Source organism: Polyergus mexicanus, unplaced genomic scaffold (assembly GCF_030449975.1).
Source record: "Polyergus mexicanus isolate NDT 795.1 unplaced genomic scaffold, iyPolMexi1.0 SCAF_2, whole genome shotgun sequence".
In the NCBI taxonomy this organism is placed as follows: domain Eukaryota; kingdom Metazoa; phylum Arthropoda; class Insecta; order Hymenoptera; family Formicidae; genus Polyergus; species Polyergus mexicanus.
Window position 1 is genome coordinate 1639246 of NW_027223322.1, and position 13104 is coordinate 1652349.

At 38.6% G+C, this 13104-nt stretch overlaps 1 protein-coding gene across 4 annotated transcripts in view; it reads right to left on the reverse strand.

The window, feature by feature from the left end:
* Positions 1 to 13104, reverse strand: part of Mub (poly(rC)-binding protein mub) — a 70336-nt gene that overhangs the window by 29324 nt on the left and 27908 nt on the right. The window contains exon 1 of one of the 4 annotated variants that reach the window (XM_070313944.1): positions 4956 to 5187. The exons of 1 other annotated variant lie outside the window; for it this stretch is intronic. The gene's annotated coding sequence lies outside the window, so the exon portion shown is untranslated. Of the gene's footprint in view, positions 1 to 4955; positions 5209 to 13104 lie in introns of those variants that run through there. 2 more of the 4 variants (XM_070313918.1, XM_070313936.1) reach the window with 2 other exon arrangements.

Here is a 13104-nt window from a genome sequence, read left to right on the forward strand (position 1 = left end):
ATTGCTCGGAGCAAAATTAGCATGACAATAGCGCGCGGCCGAGCAGCCGACGAGGCGCGGCGATTCCGGGAATGCGATACATCGCTGTATTAAACTTGGGCTAGTCTGTTGGAAAATTATAAGACTATAACGTACGCCTGAATTTATGAATCTCTATAAAATTGATCCACATGTTATATACGCCAGAGCATCGCGCTCGATATCGTTAAATTGCAATCGACGGCCGAAGATGTCGAGCGTGCGCCTTCCGCTGTATCGTAAAAGTTTCACCAGGTGTAATAAAAAAATTATTCAGCTTATGAAGATGAGAAGATAATAAGATTGTTATTTATTTCGAAACTGTAGTGGAGTCTGTAAATGATATCTTCGCTCGACGATGCGAAAATATAAAGTTTACCTTCCGACACAAGGAAAAGAAGGGCCCGCGATTTTTCGCAGAAATACCACACTTTTATGTTACTCGTCGTAGATTGCGAAAAATTTCCTAAACAAAGATACATACATATTTACGAGTTGAAGAAAATATAATTGCGCGTATAAAAAGCGAAAGAGAATTTTTCCCATGAGAATTTCGAGACTTCCCACATATATCTTAGACGTCATATTGCAATGTAATAAAATTAGGCGATAAGAAAAGTTGGTAAGAGAAAATTTTTTTTCCCCTATTTTCTAATCGTAGGTGATCGTATTATCTCTCGCGGTATTATTTTTCTGTCGGCTATAACTTTAATTACAGCCACTGCCGATCGATAGGCTGTTGGAAACCTGGTCCGAAGAGAGGTTCACCCGAGATATTCCGTTCCCTCTCTAAGGGAAGGAGGCCTATAACCGCGCCTCTCTCCTTCTCTTCCACATTCCCCCCCCCCTCCTCTCTTTTCAATAAGAGGGACCCCTACGAGCGCGGCACGAGACAGGTTTGCTCTCTCGGATCCGTTAGGAACTGCACAGAACGCGTTTCTTGGTCATGCACATTTTATTTCTCTCACGCACGCGCGGAAAGAGCGAGAGAGAGAGAGAGAGAGAGAGAGAGAGAGAGAGAGAGAGAGGGGGAGGGAGGGGGAAGAAAATTATTGGCGTCAAAATTTTCCGTTACGTGTCTCCAACAAAGAAATCAAACGCGCCTGCGATGAAAAGAAAAAATATAAAATTTCCAAAATCGTCAACTTTCAATTTTACGATTTTCAGATCGCATCTTAAAGATGACTCGACGTATATTATACCTGCGTTTAAAGGACAGATTTGTTTAAAATTTTTCACAATATTAGTCAAGATTAGATTAGTATTTCTATTGCGGTATACTACCATACATACGTATAACGTATAAATTCTATAGGTCTTGAACTTGGCAAGCATTGATTCCACATGATTCAAATGTTTACAGTACGACGGACTTGTGTGTATAATATACGGTATAAAGGAAAGACTTGTAACGTCGCGGGGAGACATGACGTGTTTTCAAGACCGGAGTACGTTTATCGTGTTTCGCGGACAGTTTTGCGCAAAAGTTTACACGGTCACTTTGCCCGCAAAGCGCAACTCTTTAAGCGAATTTTGCCGCTTTAAGCTTCGCGATTGTCGTACATTAGTTCTGCATCCGCAAATGCGACAAGATTTCCAGCATTTTATTTTACTTAATTATCCCCTTCCTCCCTCTAGGACTACAATCCTGTGTACCCTCCAATTTATTGCGAAAGAAGCTCTTTCAACTTCTTTATATACAATATATATCAGTGTCTCTTTATCTATATCTTGATTATATCAGTTTTGTAAATTTATAATTATCGAATGGATTTTTTTAACACAAACATTAATAATATACATTTGTCATTCAAATATATATAATAGAAAAACTTCAAGGATAGTAAAAATTAGAAAGGATAAAAGGAGCAATTAACGGATGTCAGTTATATAAACAGATTAAAAAAAAAAAAAAAAAAAAAAACCCCCGCGCGCGAAACACATTTAATAAATTAAACAACTAAGGCGCTACATATAAATTAACAAAATGTAAATTATAAAATTTAGTTGTTTAATTTTATTAAATGTGTCTCGCGTGTTTTTCGATTATCTTAAAATCTGATTATACGTTACTGACGTTCGTTAATCGCTCCTTTCGCCCTTTCTAATTTTCATTCGTCGTTTAATTTATACGAGAAAATATATGCATATCGATTTACACACTCAGCTATATCATATTAAGTGTGTTGCGAACAGGCGAAACGTTTTATCGCGCGCGTCATGTGAGAGCGTTTAGGAGAGAAACGTAGTATATTATATTATAGCCTCTCTCGCTATCTCTCGAATCGGCCACGCGGACAACCGTCGTTTCGCTCTGCTGCAATTCTCCGCGATGCAATTGGACTGTGGAATTTAGTGCAATCTGCGTTCCGTTATGCGTGCGTTTAACATAAGTGGACGTTTAACAACGCGCGCGCACTCTCTCTTCTCGATTATTTATTTCAAACTTCTCCGCGACTCGAGGCGAGATATAAATTACCCAGGTCAACGCACGCACAATTGCAGAAGCCGATGATCAAAGCGATGTACGGTGCGAATTCGCGTCTTTAATATCTCTCTCTCTCTCTCTCCCTTTAAAATCGTTCGCACACCTGCCAACACTAATATACGAGATTTCAATCGACGGACGCGAAAACTTCCCCGACGATACGATTCCGAAAAGACGAGCGATTTAAATCCGAATTAAATTCAATATCAACTAAACGGAGGCATTTGGTCAATCGATTCCGGGATATCAACGTTTTTCCTTTTATTCAATCTTCCCGTCTGAATATTCTGAACTAATACACCGCTATTTCGTGTCGAAATAAAATTAATGTCTGGGTCTGGAATAAAATGAAGAAACGAGACTCTCAATTTACATTATACGAGACCGATTGTAAACGGACGATTAAACCCGCGAAGAGAGATCAAGACGACGAGATTAAAGCCCATGAAAATAATTCACCGAGAATCTATCGTATCGTCGATCGACGTGGCGCGAAAAAATCAAAGGATTCATTAAAATTTTCCTCGCGACATTTTCATGAAAATGAATCGCCCTATCAAATACCGTGGGCCTTCCCTTTATACACGATTCAACAAACGAATATATATATATATATATATAAAATTCATATATATATATAAAATTCAAATCTTCGATCATCCGATTGTCAGCGTAAACAGATATAAACGCAATTAATTTTCTTCAAATGCGAAGATGAAATTTTCACACGAAATAACTCCAATATCATAATCTGGAAAAAAAAAAAAAAAAAAAGCTTTTTCTCGCGCGAGAAAGTGAAACATTTCTGTATCAAATAGACAACGTAATCAAACAAAAGAGATATTCCCTTCGCTTCTAATATTTTTTTCAAAGACGTACACGAAACTCGAAGCACCGATATTTTCTGTTTTCCTCGAACACGTGCGTCATCGTAATTTACATAAATTAGACACATACGCGTGTCTCACGCTTAATGAATATTATAATCCACCAATACGGGTGATCCGCAAGAGCGATAATAAAACTCCTTATCCAAAGTTTATTCCACGACGATGAAGAATGTAAAGGGAGAGGGGACATCGTCGATTTTCGAGATGTCCGCGGCGGACGCCGTAATCGCATTCGCAAAGCGGGATTCGGAATTATTTCGACGAGAAACGCGCGCAACGTTTTTCGCGATTTCCCCCTCCCCCTCCCCCTGCCCCCGAATGTACCGGGTAACGGGCGAGAAAACGGCATTGTTCGCCGACGCCGAGGAACATGCGGCGCGTATCGAGCGCGCGCGCGGAAGGAGGCACACACGCAGCAGATGCATGCGAGTCGTCGTTGGTCGGTCTCGCGCGCGCGACCAGAAGCGCCGGTACAGTCGTGGTAGAAAATCAACGGCGACCTTTTCTTCTCTCTTTCTCTTCTCGATAACGCCTTATCGGAGGCTGTTTGCGACCACAAGGCTCGCTGGAACTCTCCCTCTCCCTCTCCCCCCCCTCTCTCTCTCTCTCTCTCTCTCTCTATCTCTCTCTAAGGGAAAAGCCACGATGCGTTAAATTAATTTAAGAGAATCACACAAGAAATGAGAGATATTTAATCGCACATGGACTAATAATTTTTGAATGGGATCATCGACACGTAATCCAGCTCGGATACCGGTTACGCGAAGGTTAGCTGAAATTATCGTTTCGGCAGATATTGGTTAAAGCTAGGTAACTACGTTTCCCCCGCAGAGCCGATAGAGAATAAACGAGGATCGGCGATGAAAATCCAGAGATACGATCGGGATTGCGAGTCGCAAGTAGATTTTTCTTCATCGATCGTTCGATCTGGCAGCGCCCGCTCGGTCGCCTCTGCGTATCGACTCGCTCCCGAGAGTCTTTAGGAGCGCCCTAAGACCACGACTACCGCGACAGCCAATGTCGCTATCGACACGTACGGGAAGCACGAGGACAGAGCTACTTCGCGTCGATACTCATTGGCGCGAATCGATGTAACGAGAGAAGAACGTTCACTGTTCGAGCGCGTGGAGCCGGTGGAGCGTCGCTTCAATCCGCGACGACGCCATGCGAGAATAAAAGACAGAAAAATGGAGGAGCGCATTAAATTTTTTTCGGCCGAATTTCTCTCAAACGCGACGAGTAGCTCGCAGTATCCGCTTCTATCATATTTTTTTTCCGCTTCCTTTTTTCTTTTAAAGGCACACGCGGACCGCTCCGCGGTAACCGTTCGCGAAGTTCCCGAATTCAATTTGGCGGAAGGAAACGCGTTCGGCGCGGATGGTATACGGGCGTCGGGAACACGCCGACCGGTGCATCCGCGACGTGATGATGGCGCGCGGAATTCGCGGTCCTCGCGTTCATCTTCGTCGCGACGACGACGGGGTGCGGTCGCGTAGACGGAAAATTATTTCACGTTTGTATATATATATATGTACGTATGTATATGTAAAACGATTTACCTAAATGCACACTACTCAGTTCATCAGGGGGGAGGTACAGGCGGCCTCATCGATGCACACTGCACTCGACACGCGGGGGTAGAGGGCGGGAGAGGGATGGCGAGAAGAGAAGGAAGTAAAACACTACACTACGCGACACTTTGCGAAACTGCACCACCTCGGCGGAACGCGATCCTCGTTCTCTCTGCCACGGCCGTGAGACCGCCAGCTTCGCTTCCGACGATGCGCGGCGCTACGTGCGCCGCTTTCCGACGACGTCGCCCGCAAGTGGCGCCTCCTGTGTTCACCGGCTGCGCGCGCAACTCGACCCGATCCGCGCGTCCGTGGCGGCATATACGAATTTGTGCGCGCGATCACGTAAGGTTCCAAATCCGAAGAGCGTAAATATCCCGACGAATATTATTAATAATATTGTATGGAGATACTATGTGCTCCTCGCTCTTTCTCTGTCTTCAATTCTTAAATTGTTCCAAGTTACTATTCGAGTAGATTGATCTGAAATTTAATGAACAAAAATTTTAAGGAGACGTACGAGAAGAAAATAAAAAATAGAATGTAGAAATGAAAATAAAAGTGAAGAGATTTATATACTTCCTCCTTTCTCTCTTTAATTTTTAAATTTTTCCAAGTTCTTATTCAAGTAGATTGATTTGAAACTTAATCGACACAGGAATTTTAAAGAGATATACGTGGAGAAAATAAAAAATAGAATTTGGAAATGGAAATAAAGAAAGAAAAGAGATTTATCTTCTACAATACGAGATTATTATAGTTCTCTTATTCTAAGTCATAAAATCAAAATTAATATTAAGATTTAATAACGATTTAGTGTAAAATTCAAATTTGAAAAACAAAAATTCCGACAGCGTATAAAAATATGTATTTCCTTTAAATATATGTATTTCCTTTTCTCTTCAATTCAAAAATTATCCAAATAGTTTAATCTATAATTTAGTCGAGTTTTAAAGAGATGTGTGCGAATATTTATGTATACAAAATAAAAAAAGACTTTAGAAAGGAAAAATTAAAGAGAAAGAAGACGGAGAAAAAGAGATTTATCTTTTACGATATGAAATTGTTATATTATAATCTTTTCCATCAGTTTAATTTATAAGATTAAAATATTAATAAAATTTAATAGCAATGGATATAAATTGTCGTTATAAAATCGTGTCTTCTTTAACATAAAATATAATATTATTTTAGAATATAAATTATACAAACAACTCAATTATATAGACGAATCGTATTTAAAGAATTCTCAAAAACAAAGCGTTTAAAAAATAAACATTTTTGAAACAAAGAAAAAATTTATTTCATATTTCAATTTTTTTACTAATTTAATTCGTTAGAAATATTTCTCAAATAATTTAATTTTTAACTTGCCCTAACGTGATTCTTAACGTTTTAATAAAAATATACATTAATTAAAACTCTATCTCGAAATTAACAACCCCCATTTTTTTAATGCCCAAAAAGATAAGATTTGGATTATTAGAGAATTATTTTAAAAGCTTTTGCACAAAAGTATTAAAATTACTAAAATCTTACTGTGTATAATTTTTACACGTATATACCATATAATCGTCTTAAGAAGACCTTTTTACAAATATTCCTACAAAACGTTTGTATTTAGCAATATCTCATTACGTAATTTGCACTAATTTATAACTAAGAGATCTTTAAAATAATAGAAGCAATTATATATTGTTATATTATTCAAAAGATTATCCCACTAATATTTCAGTAATAACTTTCTAATTTTCGTTTTGCTTAATCTGCTTATTGTATTTGTGGCTCATGTTTCGCGCAGCATCTAACAGTGGATTATTTCGGGTGTTCCAAACAATTCGACAAAATGCATTATACGCTACTAATTGCTTCGTATGTTAACGCCACGTTATTCATGTATAAATCTAACTGACGTTCAACGAAAACTCGATTACCACGTTTTCCCCAACTCGTTCTCTCTCTTCTCTCTCTCTCTCTCTCTCTCTCTCTCTCTCTCTCTCTCTCTCTCTCTCTCTCTCTCTCTCTCTCTCTGTCTCTGGTAATTCAACTTTCCTACGGACTTGAAGGACGGTAAGTTAAATAGGTCGTTCGTCGAAGGCGTAAAAGTGAACGTTATCGAAACTTAATAATGAAAGTAAATCAAAGAACGACATCATCCGACATCACGCGAGTAATCGCGAAACGAATGAATTGAATTTTTTATTGATAAACCGCGCGAAGTATATTTCATGTCTATAGAAGATATACAGAAATGTATAAATGTCTAATATTGAAATTTTTTCTCTTGGAATGTCCCTTTCACGCGCAAATTGAAGAATAACATCGCTCAATACAAAAACCATAGTATAATAAATAAATTGTTTTTTGTTTAGAGTAGAGCGAAAGAGGGAGAGCAAAATAATAATTTTGTGCAAAAAAAGATTTTCGCTTTAGACAAGAGCACTTTTTTCTTTTATCTTAAGCCTAATTATTTACGCTCTTGTGCTTCTCTCTTCTCGTTTTCTGCGAGTAAAATATTTTTATTTCATGTAAAAGATCGTTTTTGCCCCCCTATTAATAAAAAACAGTTCAATATTTATCCTTTTTTATTATTTTTGGTTTAAAAAAACTTGTACTGTACATGCTTAAAAGAAATCGCAACAAGTGCGCGATTTTTCAAATTCACCTCAAAACGCGTCTCCATGTATATATATGTCGGCTCAACAATCGGAGAAGATAGTATCCGCTTCTATTACGAATCTAATTCTGAAATTTGCATCGCTTATTCGAACGAAAATAACTTTTTTTCTTTCTTTTATATTTTTAACTAGGATACACAGGAGAGCACTTCTCTTACTGCGATGCTTTTAGAAGGCAGTTTCTCCACCGTAGCGGTATGCCGCAGGTACGCAACCGGAAATTTAATTATCATTTTAAACGCGCGGAAAGCAATTATCGGAAATTTAGTTCGCGATGGCCAATAGAACCTGGCCTTGCTAGAGAATGACAGTAACCGCTATTATTTTGATATTGAATGAGCAAGTTACGAACGAGCGAGCTTATTGAGAACTCCTTCTCCGTGATTATTTCGATAAGTACGCACGTTTTTCTTTCAACACGATCCTCGGATAATATATATAATTCATCGGATAATATTTTATGGCCTTTGACATTAAGTATCTGTAATATATACTCAAATTATAATCAAACTACACTTAATAATTATATGTAATAATCGAAAGACAAATACCGATAAAATCCACTCGAAATTAAATAAAAGATATAATTACATTATATTACATATATGCACTTTTTGATAAGTTCGCCAAATAATATACAAAATAATGTAAAAATATAAGTAGACTTTGTCTCGATTAATTGTCAGCGAAATAAATTTTTTGTCACAATCTTTTTGTTATAAATTATTGATAAATTCGTCAGTCATTTTTTTATAGATAGTTTTTTTTTTTTCTTTTAAAAATGTATTTTATTATTTAGATTGTCAAATCGTGTTTCTCTCCATTTGACTGTCTCTGAATGTATATTTATATTGAAATATATCTCTATATTGTTACGTGAAATATTCACTTTATCGACAAATTTTAAACAAATAAGAGCACAAATATTTCTATATTTTCCCCCTCGATTCTGTACAAAAACATATAGCATAAAAAAGCAGTCGCAACATCTGTTTATACTCGATACGAATGATCAATATTGTGCAATACATGTGGAATATTAAGCGTACAGCTTAATCGAGAATACTTTCTGCGTAGATATTTATAAATCAATACACGTGCTCTATATAACGAATGGAAAAACGAAAGAATATTTAGCAACTCGGAAGATTGTTATTGCTAACAATCTGAGCCAATTTTATAGCGTGATCTCGAATTCTTCGAATGTGCTGATTCGCACAAGAAAAAAAAAAATCAAAAAGCTAGTCGATTGGAGCAAGCCAGATCATCGACATTGTTTGACGAAGGAGAAGAGAGAATTATCGAAATAATAATTGTAAGTTGACCAATTGAGTGCGCGATTTCTTCTCGCTTACGGACTAGAACCGCAAACATGGCGACGCATTAACGAGCTTCTTCCATCGCGTAAAACTCGCTCCGCAAACGTTTATCGGCGTTATCGGTAGAATGGGGGCTGCGTAAACGCGCGACGATGAATAATTTATTTTATTACCAGCGAGCGACACAAAGCAATGCTCGTAAATGTAAGTGCTTCATAAAAGCGGAGAAGGGACTCGACTCGCGTAAGTAGCATCGCGATATAGGCAAGTTTGTTGTCGTGAAAACCGAATCGTCGGACTGTTCCGTATCATTTCTTTATCCCAAATTGATCTTTGTTCTCATGTCGACTCGAAAGATCTGGCTAAATCGAGATATCGCAATCGTAAAGAAAACTATAAAACTGCTCTCTAAACACGCAGTTTTTCTGTACATTAATCGCATGCCCTTCAACAGTTATCGTCGAGCTTGAAATTATTCTTCATAACGTGCTTGAGGTCTCGTATTGGATCGCGAAATTAGATTTACCTCTTATATTTTTGCTTAATAAAAAAACATAATTTAATTAAAATAATTTATTTCATATTCTACAATATATGAAACTATTTATTTATTGTTCTCTTTTTTTTCAACTTCATTCTTTGTGCGATTAAATTCCTAAAACCGATTAAGGAACGAGATAGGGGTGACTTGAAGAAGCCCGCGTTTTGGAAAAAGTTATCGTGAACGAGATCAAATGCCAAATAGAGTTTCTCACGATCGCGCGAGAGTGAAAGTATCAGGCGACGTTATTGGGTTTCGGATTTCATTCAAAGATTCTATCATTATAGAGATGCTTAAAGCGCCTGTAATGCTTAGTCTCTAAGCGGCGAATTTACTTAAAATATAAACTAAGTAAGTTCGAATCCGGACTTGGACGCAAAAATAAGCCTTTTGCGATATTACGTCGACTTATCCTTGCAGCAAGTGCTTCTAATGAATTTCGAACGACTTCTCGAAGTTCTCTGTGAGATGAGCGTTATAGTGGCCTCATCAGTTATCGCGCATATAACATCAATTTAATAGTCGAAGGATCAAAATTAATAACCTGACATTTACATTGATATAAGGCACAAAAGTATTTATTGATGATTTTGACAATTTTCGGTTTTACCGCGACAGACAGCGCCCATAATTTCATCGCGTTTTCTTCCGGATTATAGCGGAATAGGTAACATTTCGCTTTTTCGGAGGGTCCTCGCGTACGAACGGGCAGATCCGTAATTGAACGAAACCCATTGCCTGGACATGATGGATCCTGCGGGTTCTGGTCGGGCGATTATTAATATTGCGGTCGCCGAAATTGATTTGTTACCGAGAGGCAAAGGACGTCGTCATAAAACAATGGCACATACATTTCTATCTGATAAACATCAACAACGGACATTTTTTTTCGCGTTCAATCATCGTCGAATCGATTCCAGATGCAACGAATCCAAGGATCCTGTGTCGAAAGATGACAGTCTCGATTCGGCCGTATTTATTTAAAATCTTATATTAAAAAAGATTAATTCGATCCACACGATTCGTCCTACAAACTAATCAATTTTCCGAAAAATCGGAAAAACCGCGGAGTGAAGTCGAACCGTCCGCCATTCGAAACGAGGCTCCAAAAAATCGTTCCGTCCTTGTTTGTCAATGATTCGATAATTGTGGAGAATTTAGAAAAAGAAATGAAATAAAGCAAAAAAATCTAAATAGATCTAAAGATGTTTAAATATTTTAATAAGAACTCAAGAGAATTTTATGTTTCATCATTTCCAAGGTGTATGACGTTTTATTTGTCCCGCACCCTCCCCACCTCTCTATTCCCTGCAGAAATAATTAAAACGGCATTTACTCCCGTTGTGCCGTCCCATTCGAGACGGTAATTAGCATCGACTGTTATCGCCATGTTTACGTCGTTGAAAGTTCACCCCGAGGACGAAAGTTTGCGCAATAACGCTGATGCGCATTTAATTGCAAATTTTCCTAATTAACCGATGCGCGGGCTTCGTTTGTCTCCTGTCGGGACGAAATATCTTGCGGAATTTGATCGAAAAATACATAATTCGCCGTCTACGATGTAATAGAATTGCCTTTATCGGTTATAATTTATACTAATAGGATTGCTAAACATAAGATTCCCGTCGACAGATCTCGATGACAGATATAAAACACTCCGTTCACTCACGAGTATCCTCGATGTCGGATCACCGAGGAGAGGGAGAGGGAGGATGATGTTGGGATACTCGAAAATAAACGTTAAGAGGAATCCGCAGACACAATACGACGGATGTTTCGGGGGAAATGAGGAGATTCTGCGCGTCCACGTTGAATCCCCCCAGACTTGGCGCTCGATGGCGGATTAAACTGACAGCCGGAATGGCATCAGCGGATACGTCGTTATTCAAGTACGGCTCGTACTTACGTCTCTCCTGCCGTGCCATAGGGGATCTCGAAATCGAAAGGCAACCCACGCGATTGAATAGACGAGATCTATATAGATCTGTCTGAGAGAGTCGGGTCTCTCGAAATCGTGACAATGTAATGAGATTAATAAGTGAGATAAGAGGCAAATCGTCTCTCGGGTTCATTGTCGAGTCGAGCATTGAAACACTTTGATTCGCGATCGTGGTGAAACTTAAGACACGATGAAATTTAAGATTCACGCGTGAATTTTCACAGCGTTTGCTATCGTCGAGAAGCTAGGATCAACGAACCGAAACTAAACGATCCGATAAATGCTTAACTGATAGGGGGATTCGACGAATTTGCTCGTCTCACGCGACGTCGCATCAAATCGCAACAAAGGGAAAATACGCGACGGGATATCGATGTTTGTTTTGCTCCTGTGTGTTTATACCCGACTATCTACCTTTACGGCTTCGAGATGCGAGATCATATTTCATTCCCTGCCAGAAACTGCGAAACAGCACTTTCCGATGAATTCCGACCCAATACACCCGCAATACATGTACGCGAAATGTTGACTCTTACGTAAATCAGTATTTCGTGTCTTTACATATGTTCTCTCGGAGAAATCTATATATTTCCGCAGAACCATGTCCCAACATCTGCCCTCATCCCGGAGGAATCCAGTCGAGTTATTAAATTCTCGTATGGTTTCGCATTTTCAGGAGCGAAATCGCAATAACTTTTTCCATTGATGAGGAGAGATTCGATCTACTACAATCGCTTTTTCTAGTTAACAATAACGACAATGTCACCGTGAAAATGCAAGATTCAGCAACGATATAAGGGAATAATCATTGAAAATTATTAAAAAATTGAAGATCCGTCATTATAAAGCTGTCAAAAATCAGCTGTTATGTCTGGAAGAAAAAAAAATATTAGCAATATATTTTCGTTGAGAAAACTCCAAATTAGCCGAGAAATTCGTCAATAAGAATTGAATAAAAAGATAATCAATCGATGAGATTATCGACGAGATTAATCAACGTCGTTCTATAAAAATATCTTCGATACTGCCATAACAAAATCTGTTCGGCTGATAATAACCCTGATGAACATCAACGATTCGCAAGGTGCGAATTTGTAAACGTGTCCATCGTGTAGCAGCAAAATTGCTTGGAAGGATATGAGGTGGAGAGAGCAATATGGAAGGAAAGCAGGAAGTTCGCGAAAAGGTCTCGGTGCTTTCCCCTCGACTGGTTCTGATTTGGATATCTTTGGGCGAGGAGACTCTGGCTTATCTTCTCGGTGAACGAAGGCCGGAAGGGCGAGCGGATGCAACGGCTGGAAATGGAAAATTCGGGGAAAATGAAAATGCCTCTGGCTGCCTATAATGCTTCGGGGGCAACGACAAAATAGGAATTTCGGAAATCGGAAAGTCGAAGACGAGCCGAGTATTCGCGGCATATTGATTCGACGGCAAGAAGTCGCCGTGATATTTATAGGTTGTAAAAAAAATCGGATTATGAATTTCTTCTCTGGGGATATTATTTTATATGAAATTCAACGAGAATCGCGCAAAATTCAATCAACTAATCAAGCGAGATAGAAACTGGATACGTAAATAACGAAGAGCGACGTGTCTCTTCTGCTTTGATTGAAAAAGCAAAGCATATTTAATTACAAAGTTCTCTCTCTCTCTCTCTCTC